This window comes from Symphalangus syndactylus, chromosome 9 (genome assembly GCF_028878055.3).
Source record: "Symphalangus syndactylus isolate Jambi chromosome 9, NHGRI_mSymSyn1-v2.1_pri, whole genome shotgun sequence".
NCBI classification, from domain to species: domain Eukaryota; kingdom Metazoa; phylum Chordata; class Mammalia; order Primates; family Hylobatidae; genus Symphalangus; species Symphalangus syndactylus.
Window position 1 is genome coordinate 134,772,925 of NC_072431.2, and position 19,397 is coordinate 134,792,321.

At 41.3% G+C, this 19,397-nt stretch overlaps 1 protein-coding gene across 6 annotated transcripts in view; it reads right to left on the minus strand.

Annotated features, from left to right (window-relative positions):
* The window catches only part of JAK2 (Janus kinase 2), a 150,118-nt gene extending 145,624 nt beyond the window's left edge, over positions 1–4,494 (minus strand). The window contains exons 1-2 of one of the 6 annotated variants that reach the window (XM_063609183.1): positions 3,370–4,494; positions 2,921–3,003 (exon numbers count right to left, since the gene is read on the minus strand). The gene's annotated coding sequence lies outside the window, so the exon portion shown is untranslated. Of the gene's footprint in view, positions 1–2,916; positions 3,004–3,153 lie in introns of all 6 variants that reach the window. The other 5 variants (XM_063609178.1, XM_055294316.2, XM_063609180.1 and 2 more) reach the window with 5 other exon arrangements.
* Between the last annotated feature and the right edge of the window lie 14,903 nt (positions 4,495–19,397).

Below are 19,397 nucleotides of genomic sequence, written 5' to 3' on the forward strand. Positions count from 1 at the left end.
ATATGAGAAAGAAAGGAAATATGGACATTTTGAATGAGAGTAAGAGATAAATGAAAGAAGTAGTTTAAAGATGATGCCTAATTTAAAGCCTACATGATTAGAAGAAAATTAAGGGGTAGAAAATGGTAACTTTCACTTGGGGCATTTGGAGTTTAAGTAGATGAACAGAAATAGAAGCAGAAGACCAGTACAGGAAAAACCAGGAAGTTACTAGTACAACAAGTTAGCAATAGGATTAGTTTTAAAATCAAAGAACTGGGCAGAAGTTATAAACATATTACATAGGAGAGGAAATATATTAAGCCATGATCTGCTGGTACTAGCTTTATATCAATAATTTTATCAGAAAAGCAAACTAAAAGCTAAGTCAGAGGTTTCCAAACCCATTCAGGGAGCCCTGAGTCTTAGCAAATTTTTCATGACACCCCCAGGCCAAAAGAAATAGGTTCGAACAACTTACTTAGTAGTTATGTCCTTATAACTTAGTGTCGAGCACTGTAGAACTTATCAAACCTTAGAATCAAATTGGACAATACCACACCGTCATTTCCTGTTCTACATTCATTTTCATGTAGTAGTTGCTTTTTATCAGAGCAACCTCTGAAAATACATCTTCACAAAGACATGACATTGTAGAAACGGGTGTAGGTATCTAATATTGAAACCATGAACTACCTCAAAACAAAAGTTCAAGCCTGAGGTGCTCTGGGCACCTTGGCACACAGTTTGGGAAACTGGGAGCTAAGAGGAGGGGTCTAAAAAGGAGTGGGGAAGGGTGGGAAATGTAATGGGGGAAGAGCAAAAGAAAGTTCTTAGCACAGTTAACCACAAGGGGGCAGCACAATAATTGGTAGGGGCAACACAATGGGGGTTTAAGCAGAGAGACAAAAGTCAAACCTTTCCATACAAAGGCTACGATACTCCCTCACCAGTTTAAGAACTTAAAGTCCGTTATCTCTTTATACTAGAAAGGTAGAAATACTAGTTACAGGCAGATCACCTTATGCAGTCATTCTGCCCTTCTCTGAATCTCCTTTGCCTCCCAGCCATGATAGTAGCCAAGAGTTTTATGAGAGCCAGGCAATTTACCACTTCGCATATGTCTTACTCAGTTCTCACAACAATCTTATAAGAAAGTGAAGCTAAAAGAGTAGTAAATAACACAACTCTTTTTTTCTTTCTTTCTTTCCTTTTTTTTAGACAGAGTCTCGCTCTGTTGCCCAGGCTGGAGTGCAGTGGTGAGATCTCGGCTCACTGCAACCACCACCTCCCAGGTTCAAGCAATTCTCCTGCCTCAGCCTCCCGAGCAGCTGGGATTACAGGTGTGCACCATCACGCCCGGCTAATTTTTGTATTTTTAGTAGAGATGGGGTTTCATCATGTTGGCCAGGCTGGTCTCAAACTCCTGACCTCAAGTGATCCTCCTTCCTCAGCCTCCCAAAGTGCTGGGATTACAGGCCTGAGCCACCCTGCCCGGCGGTAAATAATACAAGTCTTAAGTGGCAAGAACACCAGGATTCAAATTCAGATCTCACTCCAAAGCCAATGCACTTTCCTATTCTGCCTCAAAAGCATCCCACCTTTCAGCAATAGCCAGGTGAAACAGAGAAACAATGTCATATTCCCTTTCCATATCTGAGACACCTGTCTCAAATCACCAAAGGCACACACACAAAAAATTCCCTAATGAGTCCCTAAAACATGCTATAAATTGCATATACAGGATATTCAGTTAGAGCAAAAACAAGCATGGTGTGCTCTTCTAGCCAGCAAGTACTGCAGCTTTCCTATTCAGGTAAATACATGTACTATTAAGGCAAGTGCTGGATACATCCAGTCTGTACATACATTACACACCAACAGACCAATGCACGTACAAGCAAATAATTCTCACATTTAAAGTGGTATAAGGTGAGGCTGGTGGGGGAAGGGAGGCCAAAAATTGATTATTCATCTTCAAATGTTCTGGATGTTATATCAAAATACAGGTTGAACATCCCTAATCTGAAAAGCTCCAAAATCTGAAACATTTTGAGCACCAAGATGATGCTACAAGGGGAAAATTCCCCGCATAAGTACTTAATACAAACTTTGTTTCATGCACAGACGTATTAAAAATATTGCAAATGACTTAGTGGCTGTGTGAATAAGGTGTATATGAAACACAAACGAATTTCGTATTTACACTTGGGTCCCATCCTCAAGATATCTCATTTTGTGTATGCAAACATTCCAAAATTAAAAAAAAAAAAAAAATCCAAAACACTTTTGGTCCCAAGCATTCTGGAGAAGGGATATAAAATATTTATTTGCAGTAGCCCAACAACTCACTGTACAAACTTATTATGAAACCAAAAGCAATCATCTCCCTTATTCCCACTTCCAGTTTCCTTCTCCATACTCAGCCGCTCCTACCCTTTCATTCAGAGAAATGGAGTTTCTCCTGACAGATTAGTAATTACCGGAAAACAAACTGGGTAAATTCAACCGACACAGCAAGCTTAGGCAGATAAAACCACCAGGAAACATTCAGTGTGGTAGCAGAAACCCCAGAAAGAATAGCTAATGTGTTCTCCCAAAAGCTATCTCTTATTGCTTGGAAATACTCCTCTTTGAAGGATTAAGAATCTCTGGCTGCTTAAGAAGAAAGGGTAATGGACAACGTTTTACGTTTCTCTGCGAAGTCATGTTATGTGTAAAGCCAACAAAAAAAATGTTCCTTAAAGGATCCAAGACGAACAACAGAACACCCCAAAATTACTCTCCCAGATCAACATTAAAAGTTTAGCACTGACATTTTCATAGGAGTAAGCAACAATGAGCCCTGCCTCTCTTCACACGCTTCCAACCTTCCTACGCACGCACGCCCAGCTCCAGACACCTTCGCCTTTACTGCAGCGATAAAGGACAGCACACCCACCGTCGCGGGGGGGGGAGGAAGAGACTCTTTTTCTGCAGAAGAGAAACAGTTCACATCTTGTTCCTGCTGCCTGCTTCTGAAACCTAAAAAAAGAAGCAGCAGTTACTACTACCACATAAATCCAGGGGAAATAGATGCTTCTTCTAGGCTGTTTAAGTGTCCAGAAAATTTTAAAAAGGAATAAGGAGGCGGGGGCGCGGGAATTATAAGACACAAATGGAAGCAAACATCACCAGCAAGAGTCGTTCTAGGTGTCGTCTTAAAGAGGAAGATTTTTCTGGCTCAGAAGTTTGCTGCCACTAGCAGGGGGTAGGAGGGATCAGAAGGTAGGAAGGGGGTGGAGAGACAACTGCTGCCCCCCACCCAGAAGCCAGGCAGAGATAACACCCAGCGGCTACACAGATCGGGCGACCAGAGCGCGCCCTCGAGCCCGCAGGGGCGGCTCCTACCCGGCGGGCCAAGGTCTGCGAAGCCCGGAGGCGGGCACGGCTCTGAACGACCTCCAGGCTGGGCCCTCGGGGGCCCTCCAGTGTGGGCTCAGCTCCCACTCACATCCCTCGGCAGCGAGGACCAGGCCTCTCCCTGCGTCAGCCCCGACGCGCGCCGCAAGCCCGGGCCGAGGGGCCCGAGCGGCCGAGAGGACGAAGTGGCGACGCGAACACCCGAGCGAGCCGGGCGCCGGCCCAGCCTGTCAGCGCCGAGAGAGGCCGTTAGCGGCGTCCGCTGCTGCCCCCTTCTGCTCCTCTTCCTCTCTCCTTCCTGCAGCCCCACACCACTCCCACTTCGGACAGCCGGGAAGCCCGTCACAGTTGTTGTCTCCACCCTCTCCTGGGCCACACCGTCTTCTCAACGCCGCGGGCGACACTGGCTTGGCCGCCCTATTAGCTTCGAACTCAGCCTCCCGGTTGGCCTGCAGTCTCCCCGACTGGCAGGAGACAGGGCCGGATAGAGGCTGGGGAGGAGCCGGACGCGCGTCCTGCTGTGCGCGTGCGCCGCTCGGTGCTGGTCGCGGGACCTGCAGGCTCGGGCCACGCAGGGCGGCGGCCTCTCGGGAAGCCGGCGAGCGCGCGTGGAGATTCCTGGGACGGCCCCTGGGCGTGGGCGCGCAAGGAAGTTAAGGCGGCGGCGCCTCGCGAAACACTGGTGCCCGGCTAGAGCTAGGTGCCAGCGCTGGGCCCGGCCCTCACTAGATGGGCGGGTGTGCGTGTGGCCGCCGCCCTCCAGGGAAGTGGCCGGGACTGAATCAGCCTGGCTGGCGCCCCCAGCGCGCAGCCTGCACTGGAGGAGGCCGGGCTGCCTCCGCGCGGAGACTCCCCTCCCGTACACTTCTCTGCTTTCTGCTTTTCCTTCCACTTCCCGGGTACAGCAGACCTGTCCTTCCCCAGTCCAGGCTGCTAGGCCGAGGGGAAGTGGCGCCGGGGGCCGGGGACAACGCGCTCACACGCGCTGTTTCGTAGCAATGCGACCTCGAGAGCCTGACTACGATCAGGCTCCTTGGCTGGAAAGGGGTGAGGGTGGGATGAAGCGCCCAGCTGCCTGCGGGTTGGCGACAAGGCCTAGCGAATGTTTCTCCTAGAGGAGAAACAACTTTACCGGCGTGACCTAGTGTAGCCCAGGAGAGGGTGGAGACAACGGCTGTGACGGGCTTCCCGGCTGCCAAAGGGCCTCATTCATTTATTCAAGTATTTACTGAGTGTCTACTAGGTGCCGGGCTGTAGGTCCCCAGAGATACTAGGTGAACACGACCCCACACACTCCTTGCCTTACTGGATTGTATTCTGATTGAAGCGACAAAACAACAACGCTTTAAATGCATAATGTGCGGGGTGTGTAATTGCCACTAAGAAAGTGCATAATTTTCTGCTGCCATATACATAACAACAAAGAAAACGAGTAGAAAGTGAGGAGGGGGTGTGCCATTTTACGGTGGCCAGGAACGATTTCCTAGAATAAGTGACATTTGAGCAGAGATCTGAAGGATGAGAATGAACCAGTCCCATGACTATCTGGGAAAAGAATTTCAGGCAGAGGGACTCCTGAAGGCAAAGACCTTGAGAAGGGAATGTGTTTGGCAAGTTCAAGGATCAGGAAAGAGGTCACTGTGGCTGGAGGACACTGAAGGAGGCGGCAGTGGTAAGAGGTGAGGCCAAAGAAGTAGCCTGGCACCAGATCGTGTAGGGCTTTTTTCAAGTATTAGCCCTCTTTCTGTCAACCTAAATGAAGTGACGCATTCATAGCTCCTGTTTCCCCATACACAAGTGATGCTGCTATTCAGGTCTGTCTTGTACTTAATGGTTTCTTTAAATAAACCTCACCGAAGCAACTCCTGCATTTCTTCTTACGTAAGACCCATTGCAAAAGGTCTCTAAGCAAATGATAGCATAGGAAATGACTTGAATTCACCCTGACTCTTATAAAGTAAATAATGAACTAGAGCTGTGTAAGAGGGACGGATTTACAGGAAAATTGCATTCCTACGGCTACTGCTTCATAGGCAATATATGGGCAAAGTTAATAAGAGTTTCTAATTATTAATTGTGACTCAATGGCTTAGAATATCAAGGCCGCAATTACAAACAGTGACTACCAAAAGAGTTCCTTTTTTCCTGCAAACAAAAACTGTTGCTGAGGTAAAAGCTAGAACACAGACCCACATAATGAAGAAGAGCTAAAGATGACCTTAATGTCATGGTTAAATGAAAATCATCACAACTGTGGAAATGGAAATGTGATATTTTGTGAGGGGAAAAAAAATGCTTGTTTTAGAACTCTGAAACAGTATTACTTTCATTATAAGTGATGTTTCTTTATTTTGCAGTGATATGCTTATGTAACTAGGCATGGTATCTGTTACTGTCCACAGCCTGTTTGCAGGGAGAAGCCATTTGGTATTGGTGAATTGCTGGGAGAAGCCATTTGGAATTGGTGAATATTGAGGATATTTTTGTGGGGGAGCAGATTATTTTCTTAAGATTAGAGATGTGGGTATGGAAGACAAGGTGGAAAAGGGGTATATTATTCATAAGCCTATAGAATTGAGAAATCTTCTGTCTACCCACATAGAAAGATGAAGCAACTTGCTTTCTGTCATTCAGAAAGTGAAAGCCTCGCTCATCACTAAGACATTATTTTAAGTCAATGCTAACCTGGAATGTTGAGCTTTTTTTCATTCTGTATGAACAGAACTTTTGAGCTCTTTATGTGATTCCTGGTAGTGGCATCACTAGAAATTTTCTCCCCAAGGCAAACATTTCAGGAAATTTCCCCTATTCTTTGATAGTGATGAAAAGAATTCCAAGGAATTTGACCAAGTCTTACAGGACATTCATACAATTTGAAAAAACAAGAAATATGAGCTGTAAGGTAACACATTTAGATTCAAAACTTTGTGGCAAGATCTAATGGGAAAAATTAACAGCTAGCTGTTGACTGTGGGGCTGTGTGTAGTGTCTTGAGGTTTTGTCCTTCCAGTGTTGGCCAGCATGGCAGCAGTGACTCTTGACTGCTATGCCCAAACCCTCCCCCAACCCCAACAAGACTGCCTCAGTAAGTGTGAGATGGCGCATTGGCTTCTATAACTTTTTAACATTTTTAGGTGGTTTGACATAAAGCCACGGTTGAAAATCCATGGCCAAGGGTTTAAGAACTTACGCTTTAGAATCCAGACCACCCAGGTTTCTTTCAATCACAGCTTTTGCCAGGAAAGTTTATTTAGAGTTTCTAAGCCTCTGTTTCCTCATCAGTATAATGAGGATGATAATCTCCCCTGTAGAGAGATTTTGAAGATTAGGTGAAAAAGTATTTTAAAACCCTTAGCACAGTTATCAAATGTCTATTATATCTGTGGCAGAACCAATTTACAGATATAACCAAGCTGGGAGGTATAAGAAATTTATTGAATTTTATTAGGAAGATTGAAGTATTTGTCACAGTTTAGTGCACTACACAGGACTGTGTGGGCTGGTAGGATAAGGGCTGAGTTGTAATACAGATAAATGCAAAGATCTCCATTTGAATTTTAAAAAATAGAACAATATCATTAAATGATGAGACTGTGAAAACATCATTCTTAAGGGGGGACATAAATGTGAGCACAAAAAAAGATGCAGGAAAGTCCTTGGAAAGGGAAACAGGGTCAAACGAAGGGCTGGGGAGAAGTCCAGGAGTTAGTTTGTTTCTTTCCAAAATAGGGAAGATGTACTTTTCTGAAGGCAGAGAGGAATAAAATATGGAGAGAGGCTTATTTATTCCAAATGTAGGATTATAAACCAAAAGACAAAGGCAAGGGGTATTAATCAAGTAGATAGACAAGCAAGCAATGTTTTTTTACTACAAATCATCCAGATATTTTAGTACCATTTATTCCAAAATTTGGTTGGCTATGGCAAAGAAATTTTCCAAAACCTCCTCTGTATTTCAGCATATCCTTGTCTCTACATCAGTCCCCTTACCCTTACTTTCAATCACAAAAAGAAAAGGAAAAAAAAAAAAAGATTCCCAGTGAACAGATCCCTCATTCCCTTGAGATACGGGATGTATTAAGCTTTGGTGCTTGAAAACCAAAACAGTTTTCCCTTTGTAAGCCAAGAATTAATAACCTCTTTCAAGTGAGGATAATTATTTGGCAAAATATGTAAAATGTCAATTATAACTATGCCCTACTTTAAAAAATTTTAACTTAAAACCGTTAGACAGGCCGGGCGCGGCAGCTCACGCCTGTAATCCCAGCACTTTGGGAGGCCGAGGCGGGCAGATCACGAGGTCAGGAGATCGAGACCATCCTGGCTAACACAGTGAAACCCCTTCTCTACTAAAAATACAAAAAATTAGCCAGGCGAGGTGGCGGGCGCCTGTAGTCCCAGCTACTTGGGAGGCTGAGGCAGGAGAATGGCGTGAACCCCGGGGGTGGAGCCTGCAGTGAGCCGAGATCACGCCACTGCACTCCAGCCTGGGCGACAGCAAGACTCTGTCTCAGAAAAAAAAAAAAAAAAAAACCGTTAGACATATAGTTGCCTATTCACTAAAAACATTTTTTTGTGTGTGTGTGAAAGGATTTATGCCAGCAGTTACTCTTAAAAACAAAATTTCAGCCAGGTGCAGTGGCTAACACCTGTAATCCCAGCACTTTGGGAGGCCGAGGTGGGCGGATCACAAGGTCAGGAGATTGAGATCTCCTGGCTAACATGGTGAAACCCTGTCTCCACTAAAAATACAAAAAATTAACCAGGCTTGGTGGCATGTGCCTATAGTCCCAGCTACTCAGGAGGCTGCGGCAGGAGATTCACTTGAACCTGGGAGGCGGAGGTTGCAGTGAGCCGAGATCGTGCTACTGCACTCCAGCCTGGGCAACAGAGCAAGACTCTCATCTCAAAAAATAAAATAAAATAAAAATAAATCCCTAGCATAATTGGTAGTTTACAGAGACTCAGAGACTTAATTCCTGAGTCCTAATTTAGATTAAGGATTCTGTCCTCTTTGCTGAGAACTGTCCTCTTCACCCAGAGTAGCCAGTCTCTGGCACCTATGTTCTAGTTTGTGACCCTGCTTCCCACATCCCTTGATTGGACCAAGCTGAGCCATCAGAGTCTCACTCCTGGGGAATTTGGAGTTGGGATTCAAAAACAGCAAATCAGACTTTTATATTCACTTGAAATGAGGTTACCCATGCTCTAAAGTTAAGGCTGCCACTATGAGGTTACCATCTTCATTCTTGGACAGAAAGCTGATTTGCTATAGGAGAGAAGAATGCCACAGAAGAGAAGAGAGAGAGAATGTGCGCACTGTGGGTCCCCATAGCTTTTCAGTTCCCTCTTCCTTATAAGGCCCAGCAAAACTTCATGCATTTGCTATCTTGAAAATACTTCCTTATGACAAATTTCTCCTTTTAACTTAAGCTAGATCTAGTAGTGTCAGCATACTCGCAACTGAAATAACCAGGAGTAAGAGAGACATCATAGTAAGCTGATGAGAAGATAAAAACACTCTGTCAAATTACAACAGGGAAAATGTATATTTTAAAAAAAAAAAGGATGATTCACCCACAAAGTGTGGAAGTCGTTCTTCAATCATAAAGCCAAGCAGAACTATACAAGTATTAGTCATAATCTAGATATTACATATAACCCATAGGTTAGCGGAAGATAAGCTCTCTTTGATTATGATGGATGTTTACTACAGTGAAATTTTTCTCACCCACACCTTCTCCCAACCACCATACCCTTCACCCCTGTTCTGTTTTCTTTTCTCACTTGCTTCACTCTAATTTCTCTGTAACTTAATAATTTTGTGAATTTTCTGGGCTGTAGCTATAGGAATTGCTGTGGTCATTCCACTCTAGCTATGCTTTTGACCAAAGGAAAATCTGATTTGATATTAAAATATCATACTGATGTGGTGGAACACTGTGTATTTCCATTTCAACTACAAAATACACAACTGGACCAGAAAATGCTGCATGAAACAGTTCTCCATTTTAACTTCTACTCCTGCTTGGCCATATACCCTCAAATGTCCATAATTTGTCCTTAACTAGACCTTTCTCTTCTCCTTCCCCCTTTTTTTCCCTTAATGCCTTATCTTTCTGAGGTTTGAGGCTGTACCTCTTTATCTCTATATCATGAGTGTTGGTCAGAGGGAAAGCAGGTGTTTTCCTCCTAGAAAAGGCAGCTGGTATTAAGGGAGCGCCCTTATTAGGGTGGTCTTACTTTATCCAGATAGTTTTAGGTTTCCCATCCACATCTAACAGTGTCTCCCACTGAACATGATGTAACTGTCCATTTGGAGGGGAAAAACAGTTCTTTGCTTTCTCCTTTTGTGTAATGGTGCTTTGTTATGTTTACTGTCACCTCCACCTGTTATAGATCAAGCATAAAATGATGTCACAGTGCTAAGCCAAGCTCTTTTGGCTGAACAGTCTAATCCTACAAGAATTTTAGTATCATGTGCTTTCCACTCAGATGCTAATTCAGCTCTTTTACTACTCACAGGAACTATTCTGGGACTCAATAGCATTACAAGCAATAAAATTTTAGTAACAATGATGACTTTGGAGGTTTTTGAAAACAAGTGCTTATTACCAGAATAGATATGTTTTAAGGCTCATGAAAACTTACTGTTGTAAATATTAATGTCTATTATACTTATTAAAGGGCTTTTAAGTATATTTGTTGAGCAAACTACTTTTTTTCATTTTTAATTTCACAAGTAAACATAAATACATAGCAATTGTGGAAAATCCAAACAACATGGAAGAAAAAATGTACAAAGTGGAAATTTCTCTTGACCTTCTTCTCCCAGCCCTCTTCAATTTCCAGAGGCAACCATTAATAACTGTCTGAGATTTACTCTTTCAAACTTTTTCCAATGCATTTTCTTATATATTTCCTATAGATATAGTTTTGAGCTTAGTAAATAAATAAAATGGGTGATTCTACATGTTTTTCTGTTAACATTTTTTTCACTTAGAATACCTTGGAGATACTTCATGTCAATATATATTGCTTTTCTCATTCATTTTAACTCTTATACTGTGTCAGTAAAATAGGTGCTAATAATTTATTAAATAAATTATTTATGAACATTTAGGCTTCTAATTTTTCCAATTACACAGTGTTAAATTTGAACAGCATTGAACATGCATTTCATGGGCAAAAATGTATTTCCTGGGATAGACACTTAGACTCTCTGTACCAAAGGAAATACAAATTTAAAATTTGTTGACTACTGTCAAATCAACTTCCAGAAGTTCCACAGTAGTAGTAAGTCAATATCTTACTAACTCAATATTATGAATCTTTAATTTTGGGTAATTTTAGTTCCAAAACACATTCATCCCAGTCGTTTGACCAGTATTTATTAAATGTCTATTATGTAACGGTACTCTGTAAATGTTAGATACTCACTAGTGTGTTACACAACCACTCTTACCCATCCTTGCCTCCATTTTTGCCTTGGTTACATTTTAAAGTAGACATAATAATATTGACTATAAAATTCATCAACCATACGGATCAAGTAATTATCCAATTATCTCCAAATATACTTTTGAATTGTACAGATTTCCTGAACCATTTTTCTTACAGGAGGAAATGATTCCTTTGGCAAAATGCTGGTAAAATACAAAACCAGAGATTGTTACTAGCTGGGAGATTTTAATCTGTTATTCAATTTTTCTAAACTTCTGTTTTCTAGTCTCTACAATGAGAATAATAGGGGCACTTGCGTTTAGGATTGGTTTGAGTTTATAATGAGATAACATGTAGAAAACACTCAACAAATTCCTGATAGGTAACATCACAGTTCATACAACATATCAGGCATCTTCAAGAGTTTTATATGTATCAAATCCTTTGAGCCTCACCACAAGGCTATGAGGTGGTTATTTGCATTATCCTCATCTCAAAAGAAAGTGAGGAACAAAAGGCTAAATGTCTTTCAAATGTCTCTCAGAAATCCTGCTGGGCTAAGACTGAACCCCAAAGGGCCTGGCTGCACAGCTAACTCCTCTAACAACCACACTCTACTATCTCCTGAATAGACAAGCAAGTAATAAATATTATTTCCTTTACTCTTCTTGCTTATAGCTGAGCCTATCCCAAGTAAACACCCCAACCCACAGAATTTTAAACATGGTGATGGAAGATGATTCGTTAAATTCATAAGCTTCATATTAATATATAGGCACTCAGGTAACAATATTTATGTATAATATATAGCAAAGGCTTCTATCCATGGATAGATTTCTTGTTTGCTGGAATGGCTCCTAGATGCTATACTGTAGAGGAGTGGCTCTCAAAATGTGGTCCATGGACAGGCAGCATCAGCATTACCTGGGAACATGTTAGAAATGTACATTTTTGAGCCTCAACCCAGACTTCCTAAATCAGAAACTCTGGAAGTAGGGTCCAGCCATTTGTGTTTTAACAGGCCTTCCAGACAATTCTGAGGCACACTAAAGTTCAAGAACCACTGTTGTAGAGAATCCTTGTAATGGGTAAAGGAAAAGAAAATAAATAAGCCAAAGAACTTAGGTTGACTTTCATAACAGGTGATACGTTGGGAAGGGGTTGGGGAATAAAATACAAGTGAGGCACAAATGCAGTACCTTGACTTGAAGAATGAACAAAAAGAAGAGATCTTTCTTTCAAGTTGCTGTAGTATGTAGATGGGAGTAAGAAGCGGATGGCAATAGAGAATTTTAAAACATTTTGCTTTAACTTATAAAGTGGACCTACTTTCATGCCCTTTATATAAAACCTTAAATTTTTTCTTCAAGTATTCTTGACTATAATGCTTGTGTTTTTAAGGCATTTACTATATATGCCAGACCACATGGGAGCCCCAGTTTTATCAGGGCTACATTAAGTTGCAATGTAACAAATTTAAGTCAAATAGCACTGAGTACACTTATTACAAATCAATCAAATTCTAAAATCACAAATGCTGCTGCTGAAAGATACAATCATCAGATATAAATACATGTACAACGAGTTATGGAGTGTGCAAAGATGAGGCAGCCCAAGAAATATACCTATTTGTTACCTGGTAGGGTAGGCAGAGGAAGAATGCATTCTATAAGAATCCAAAGAAATCCTTGTAGACCATGAGGGCAGAACTATATTTGTTTTATTCCCTATTGTATATCCAGTATCAATGCAAGTTTGACACATAGTGTATGCTAAATATTGTATAAATGAATTAATGAATAAGAACAATGGCAGGACAAAATGAGGATCAGTGGCCAAATCCTCCATATTAATAATACCCCTAAGCTATCAGGAAACAGGTTACCACTTAACTCCCTGGGCAGAGGTCTGGCTGTAGAAAAAATTCACCTTAAGGGAAGAATTTGAGGTGCAGAAGCTTAGCCTGGATAAAATGACTGGGTATTAGGAGGTGTGATGACTGATAATTGGTATTTAATACTAGAGGTTATGTCAGTTTGGGTTTGAAGTGAAATTCAGGCAATTTCTACACTTTATTTTCTGTAAAATAGAGATAATAATACTTACCTAATAGGGTATAAAACCAAATTATAAATACCAACATAAGATGGTATTGCTCAAGATTGCCTTCCAGCCTAGTCGTCCACCACCTTCCAGCAGCCACAAGGGGAATGGGGAGAAAGGGCTATAATTAAGAGCATACCAAATAAAATACAGATATATCCAGAAACTTATAAGAAAATAAGAGCTCAAGACAGGGCTGTTTGTGGCTCAGTTATAGAATGCAAACAGGAAGGCACTTGACTGGGAGACCTTGGTCTGAAGTTGTAGAAGGCCAGAGCTGGTGTTTCAAGGAAGCCGACATGCATAATTACAAGAAATGTGGCAGTAATCACAGCTGCAGCCAAGAATCAGAACAGTGACTCTCCTTGGCCCCTCTACCACGTTCCCACATCCCCATGGCTCACTTCATCACTTCCTTAGGTGAGATGCAATTGCAATTGAAATTTCAATGCCTCTCCATCCTCAGCCTACACCAAACACTTAATTAGTTTATTTCCATTGCACTTACTACCACTTCACATACAATATATTTCATTTATTTATTTGTCTGTTTCTTTCAAGGAGAGGGTGAGTTCCAGGTCTATTTTATCCATTACCATATACCTAATACCTAGGACAGTGCCTGGTACAATAAATATTGAAATGACTGAAATTCTTATTATTTGGTTTTATACGCTATTAGGTAAGTATTATTATCTCTATCTTACAGAAAATAAAGTACAGAAATTGCCTGAATTTCATTTCAAACCCAAACTGACATAACCTCTAGTATTAAAGTTGCTATTTGAATCTAGATCTGTCTCCCCACAAAGTATGTTCTCTTAAAGTAGATGTCATTTGAGTTTGAAAAATGAATAGTGCCAGGCATGGTGGCTCACACCTGTAATCCTAGCACTTTGGGAGGCCAAGGTGGGCGGATCACTTGAGGCCAGGAGTTAGAGACCAGCCCTGCCAACATGGCGAAACCCCGTCTCTACTAAAATACAAAAAAATTAGCCAGGTGTGGTGCATGCTTGTAGTCCCAGCTACTTGGGAGGCTGAGGCAGGAGAATTGTGTGAACCCAGGAGGTGGAGATTGCAGTGAGCAGAGATCATGTGTCACTGCACTCCAGCCTGGGCGACAGAGTAAGACTCTGCCTCAAAAAAATATAAATAAATAAACAGAATAATATTGGGACTACTTTTGTAATTTACGTCATTTCTAAAAACTTGCATTCTGTTCTGTAGCTATAATCTCCACATTTATTTTATTCTTAGTCCTACAATATAAGACATTCAACATTCACAAGTCATTTTGCTATAGTTTCTCTGTTAATCTCTCAGTTCATCTTTTATTAGTTTATTCAAGAAGAGTTCAGGAGAACTAATCTCTAATTGGTGCACGTTCAGAAATGTTTTCCTGTTTCCTTTCTACTTAAGTTTAGCTACATGTAAATTTCTTTTTTTTTTTTTTTTTTGAGATGGAGTCTCGCTCTGTTGCCCAGGCTGGAGTGCAGTGGCGCAATCTCGGCTCACTGCAAGCTTCTCCTCCTGGGTTCACACCATTCTCCTGCCTCAGTCTCCCGAGTAGCTGGGACTACAGGCACCCACCACCACGCCCGGATAATTTTTTCTATTTTTTAGTAGAAACGGGGTTTCACCGTGTTAGCCAGGATGGTCTCGATCTCCTGACCTCGTGATCCGCCCACCTCAGTCTCCCAAAGTGCTGGGATTACAGCCGTGAGCCACAGTGCCCGGACATAAATTTCTTGATTGTGCTTCTTCTTCTTAAGAACTTTGAAGGTACAGTAGTCCCCACCTTATCCACAAGGCGTATATTCCAAGAACCACAGTGGATACCTGAAACCTTGAATAGTACTGAATCCCATATATACTATGTTTTTTCCTATACATATGTACTTATGATAAAGTTTAATTTATAAATTAGGCACAGTAAGAGATTAGCAATAACTAAAAATAAAACAGAACAATTATAACAATATGCCAGGATCACTATTCTTGAGCTTCGGGGCCATTACTAAGTAAAACAACGGTTACTTGAACACACACACTGTGATATTGCAACAATCTGATAACCAAAACAGCTATTAAGGGACTAACAGGCAGGTAGCATATCCAGCACGGATATGCTGGACAAAGGGGTAATTCACTTCCTGCACAGGTCAAGGCGGGACGGTAGAGATTTCATCATGCTACTCAGAACAGCACACAATTTAAAACTTAATAATTGTTTATTTCTGGAATTTTTCATTTAATATTTTCAGCCCAAGGTAACTGAAATCATAGAAAGTGAAACTGCAGATAAGGGAGGACTACTGTATTTCCCTAATCTCTTCTATTATCAGTAATAGTATTAAGCCTTCCTCAACCCATCATTCACCTTCATAGCTATCAACATTTTGCCAATCTTGTTTATTCTGCTTCCCCCAAAATTTTTGCAGACCCCAGATCTCGTGATTTTTTCCTATAAATGCTTTAGTATGTATGTCTAACTATATGCATTTCTAACTAATAAGCACTTTTTAAAAACATAATTACCATAAATTATCACAGCCCCCAAAATTAACAATAATTTCTTAATATCTATAGGTACCAAGATTATAGGGACCAAGAGTAGCAACAAGACCAATATGGGGCCTGTTGCAATAGCTAGTTGGAAAATACTTTGGATTGGACCTGGGCGATGTCCTTGGATGCAGTGAGAAGTTACAGGATTCAGAATACATTCCAAAGATAACAGGATTTGCTAATGGATTAGATCTAGGGTGTGAGAGAACTAAAATAGTCAAAGATGACTTGACTCTGAAGTTTTGACCCAAGCTACTGTAAAGTTATCTTTTACTGAGATAAAGAAGACTGGGTAAGAAGCAAGTTTAAGAGCTCAGTTTGGACAAAATAAGTATGAGAAGCTTATTAGGTATGCAAGAGGAGAAATCAGATAAGCAGTCAAATATATGAGACTGGATGGAGTTCAGGAGAGATGCCTGAGCTAGAGATATAAAACTGGCAGTCATCAGCATAAAAATAGATATTTAAAACCATGGTATGGGGTGAAGTCACCAAGAGACTGAGTGTAGATATAGATAGAAAAGAGAAGAGATCCAATGACAAAAACCTGGGATAGTCCAATGTTCAGAGTTTGGAGGCATTAGAAGGAACCAGCAAATGAGACTGATGAGGAACCAGTATGCTAGGGAAAAAAATCAATAATATTATCATCTGAAGGCCAAGTTTTTTATTTCATTTTGTTTTTAGCCAACATGCAGAAGGCCAAATATTTTAAAGAGGAGGGGGAACTGACTGCATCAAATATTGCTACGTCAACTAAGATAAGGGCTTAGAATTGTCTATTGTGTTGAACCACTGACAAAAGCAATTATAAACTAGTGGGTCAAGATATTGAGTAAATATAGAGTGTAGACAACTATTAGGGAGACGTTTTTATTAAAGGAGAAGAGAGAAATGTGAAAAGTGCTGGAAAAGGAAGTGGAGCCATGAGAAAAATTGTTCGTTGAATTAAACAATTGATTCTGAGAAATAACATGTAAGTTACATAATGGTCCACTGGAAAAGTAACAATTGATGATGAGGCAAGGAGAAGAGGAATTGCTGGAGCAATGTCCCTGAATAGGAAAAGGTGACAGGATCTAGGCCTTAGATGGGAGCACAGAGTATTCACCAGGATGTGTAAGTGTGGGTGCTATAAGAAGCAGACGTCAGGATGGAATTACATGTGCAAGAGATTTTGGGAGAAACACCTGTGAAGAATAAATGGAAAAGAGAGCAGTTGTAGGCTGGGGAGCTCCTTCAGACTATGATGCAGGTCTGAGACCTGTAAGTGAAGAAAGGGAATGAAGAGGACTGGCTAGCACTTCCAAATGTTAAACATACAGTTGTCATGCGAACCAACAATTCCACCCCTAGGTATACACCCAAAGAAATGAAAACAAATATCCACACAAACACCGGTATACAAATGTTCACTGCAGTATTATTCATAATAGCCCCAAAGTAGAAACAATACAAATGTCCATCAACTGACAAATGCATAAATAAAATGTGATATAGCCATGCAATGGAATATTATTCATCAATAAAAGGAACAAAGTACAGATATATGCTGCAACATGGATGAACCTTGAAAACATCATGCTAACTGAAAGAAGCCACTCAAAAAGACCACATATTGTATGATTCCTTTATATGAATTATCCAGAAGGAACCGATTTATAAAGACATAAAGTAGATTAGTGGATGTCTGGGGCCATAAGGGTTTGGAGCACGGAGAGGGGGGAAATTGGGTAGTGACCGCTAAAGAGTATGGGTTTCTTTTTTGGGTGATAAAAATTTTCTGAGATTGATTGTGGTGATGGTTGCATAACTCTGATTATAGTAAAAACTAGTATTGTACACTGTAAATGGGTGAATTGTGTGATACGTGAATTAAATCTCAGTAAGGCTTAAAGAATGAAAAGGGAGGAGAAAGATTGGGTAGGAGGAGACTTAGACCATAGTGCCACTATGAGAAAGTCTTTATCAGATCAATAAGAGATAGCAAAACAGAGGTTGCCTGTTAGGAGAATCACATGTGAGGCAAAAATGACCCAGCTCTAGTATCCTGGCTGGGAGGGGCCTGAGAGTCATGTGGGAAGAGGAAGAAAGAGCTTTGCGTATAAACCCTGAAAAGAGCTTTGAGTGTGAAACCACAAGTTCATCAGCGGGAGGCTGTCAGCCAACTACACACCTCATAGCAAATTCTCTTAAGCAGAGCACCTCCGTGGCTGCCAAAGAGTAAGAGAAGGCAGCTCATGGGACACAAGACCGACAACTCATTCTTCCATTTGTTGATAGATTCTTTTTTTCTATATCTAGGAAGCAAGTTCATCAACTGACAGTAAATTTTGGGGGGCTTGAGGACAATATGTAGAGTCGTTGGAGTGCAAAGGTAAAAGTGAAAACATGATGTCATTTAGAAGAGCAGGAGGGTGAAAGGACCGAGAACACGTACTCTGATTACCAAGCAGCATTCAGAGCCCACCAGCTGCCTCAGCGGCACGTTTGAGACACAGCAGCACGGTTGTGGGGTTTCTCCACCCACATTCAGCTGCACAAGTCAAAGCTCAGAATCTAAGATAAAGCAGGGTTGGAATTTTCCCAGGTGAGTAAGAGGAAGTGAAAAAAGGGCAAGGAAATGAAGAATGTATGCAAATAACTGATACAATAATTGATCAAGAAATTTAAACTGGGTAAACAAGGAAGGTGATATGAGGTGGGTGAGGGCAACCAGAAGAGAATGAGTGGTTTGTTCCAGAAGGAGGTTGTTTGAAGGATTCTTGGAGTTAGGGTACTTAAGAGAGTGACCTAGAAATAGTGGAGATAAAAGTACAGAAGGCAGTGAGGTTGTAGGAAAGCTTCTGCTGCCAGCTTGGCCACCATATTTCTATCATTCCAAACAGGTTGTTGCCTCTCAAATCAAGGTGTGCCTCCTACTTTGGAGAACTATCCTCTGCTGGCTTAATCTACACTCCACAGCCATGAGAATTCTTCTCTCCCATAGTTCCTCCTTGTATTTTGTGGTTCATAATTATAGTTATCTCCTAGATTTATCGAAAATGGCATTTACTTTTTTTTTTTTTTTTTTTGAGACAGAGGTTTGCTCTGTCACCCAGGCCGGAGTGCAGTGGCAAAATCTTGGCTCACACAAACCTTTGCTTCCCAGGTTCAAGCAATTCTCATGCCTCAGCCTCCCAGGTAGCTGTGATTACTGGCGTGCACCACTACACCCAGCTAATTTTTGTATTTTTTAGCAGAAACAGGGTTTCACCATGTTGGCCAGGTCTCAAATCCCTGGCCTCAAGTGATCCGCCTGCCTTGGCCTCCCAAGGTGCTGGTATTACAGGCATGTGCCACTGAGCCAGCATTTGCATTTTTTGTTTCTCATTCTCCTTGTTGTGTTTGAATGATTATCAAGGACAAGGGTGAACTTTGGTCTTTCTTCCACCACTTTTTTTAAACGGAAGCTAGTATTTCAATATGTATTCTCTTTACACTGTAATATTCCTTTAAGATTTAAGAAAGCAACCTCTTGTATGGATGTTATTGTCTGGAATGTTTAGTCTTGTCTGAAGGATGTTGATGGGAGAGAGGCCAGGAAAGAAGAAGGCTAATTCATCCCCATTTTCTTGTGAGCTTTGACAACGAATGTACTAGAAGGAGTGGAGTTGGTTAATTTAAGTGGATTGGAGGGAAAATCACTTTTGGTTGTTAGTATGTGTGAAAAGAATGACGATAAAACACCTCAAGAGAATAATGGAGGTGTGAGAAACAGTAAAACGAAGTTTTTAATTGTTCACCCAATCTCACACAGGTTAGTCAAATTTATCATTCCAGACTGGCAGTGATGGCTCTGTGGAAGGGGTCTAAAAGGGACAATCTAGTTGGAAGGGCAGTGCCAGTCCCACAGAAGAATT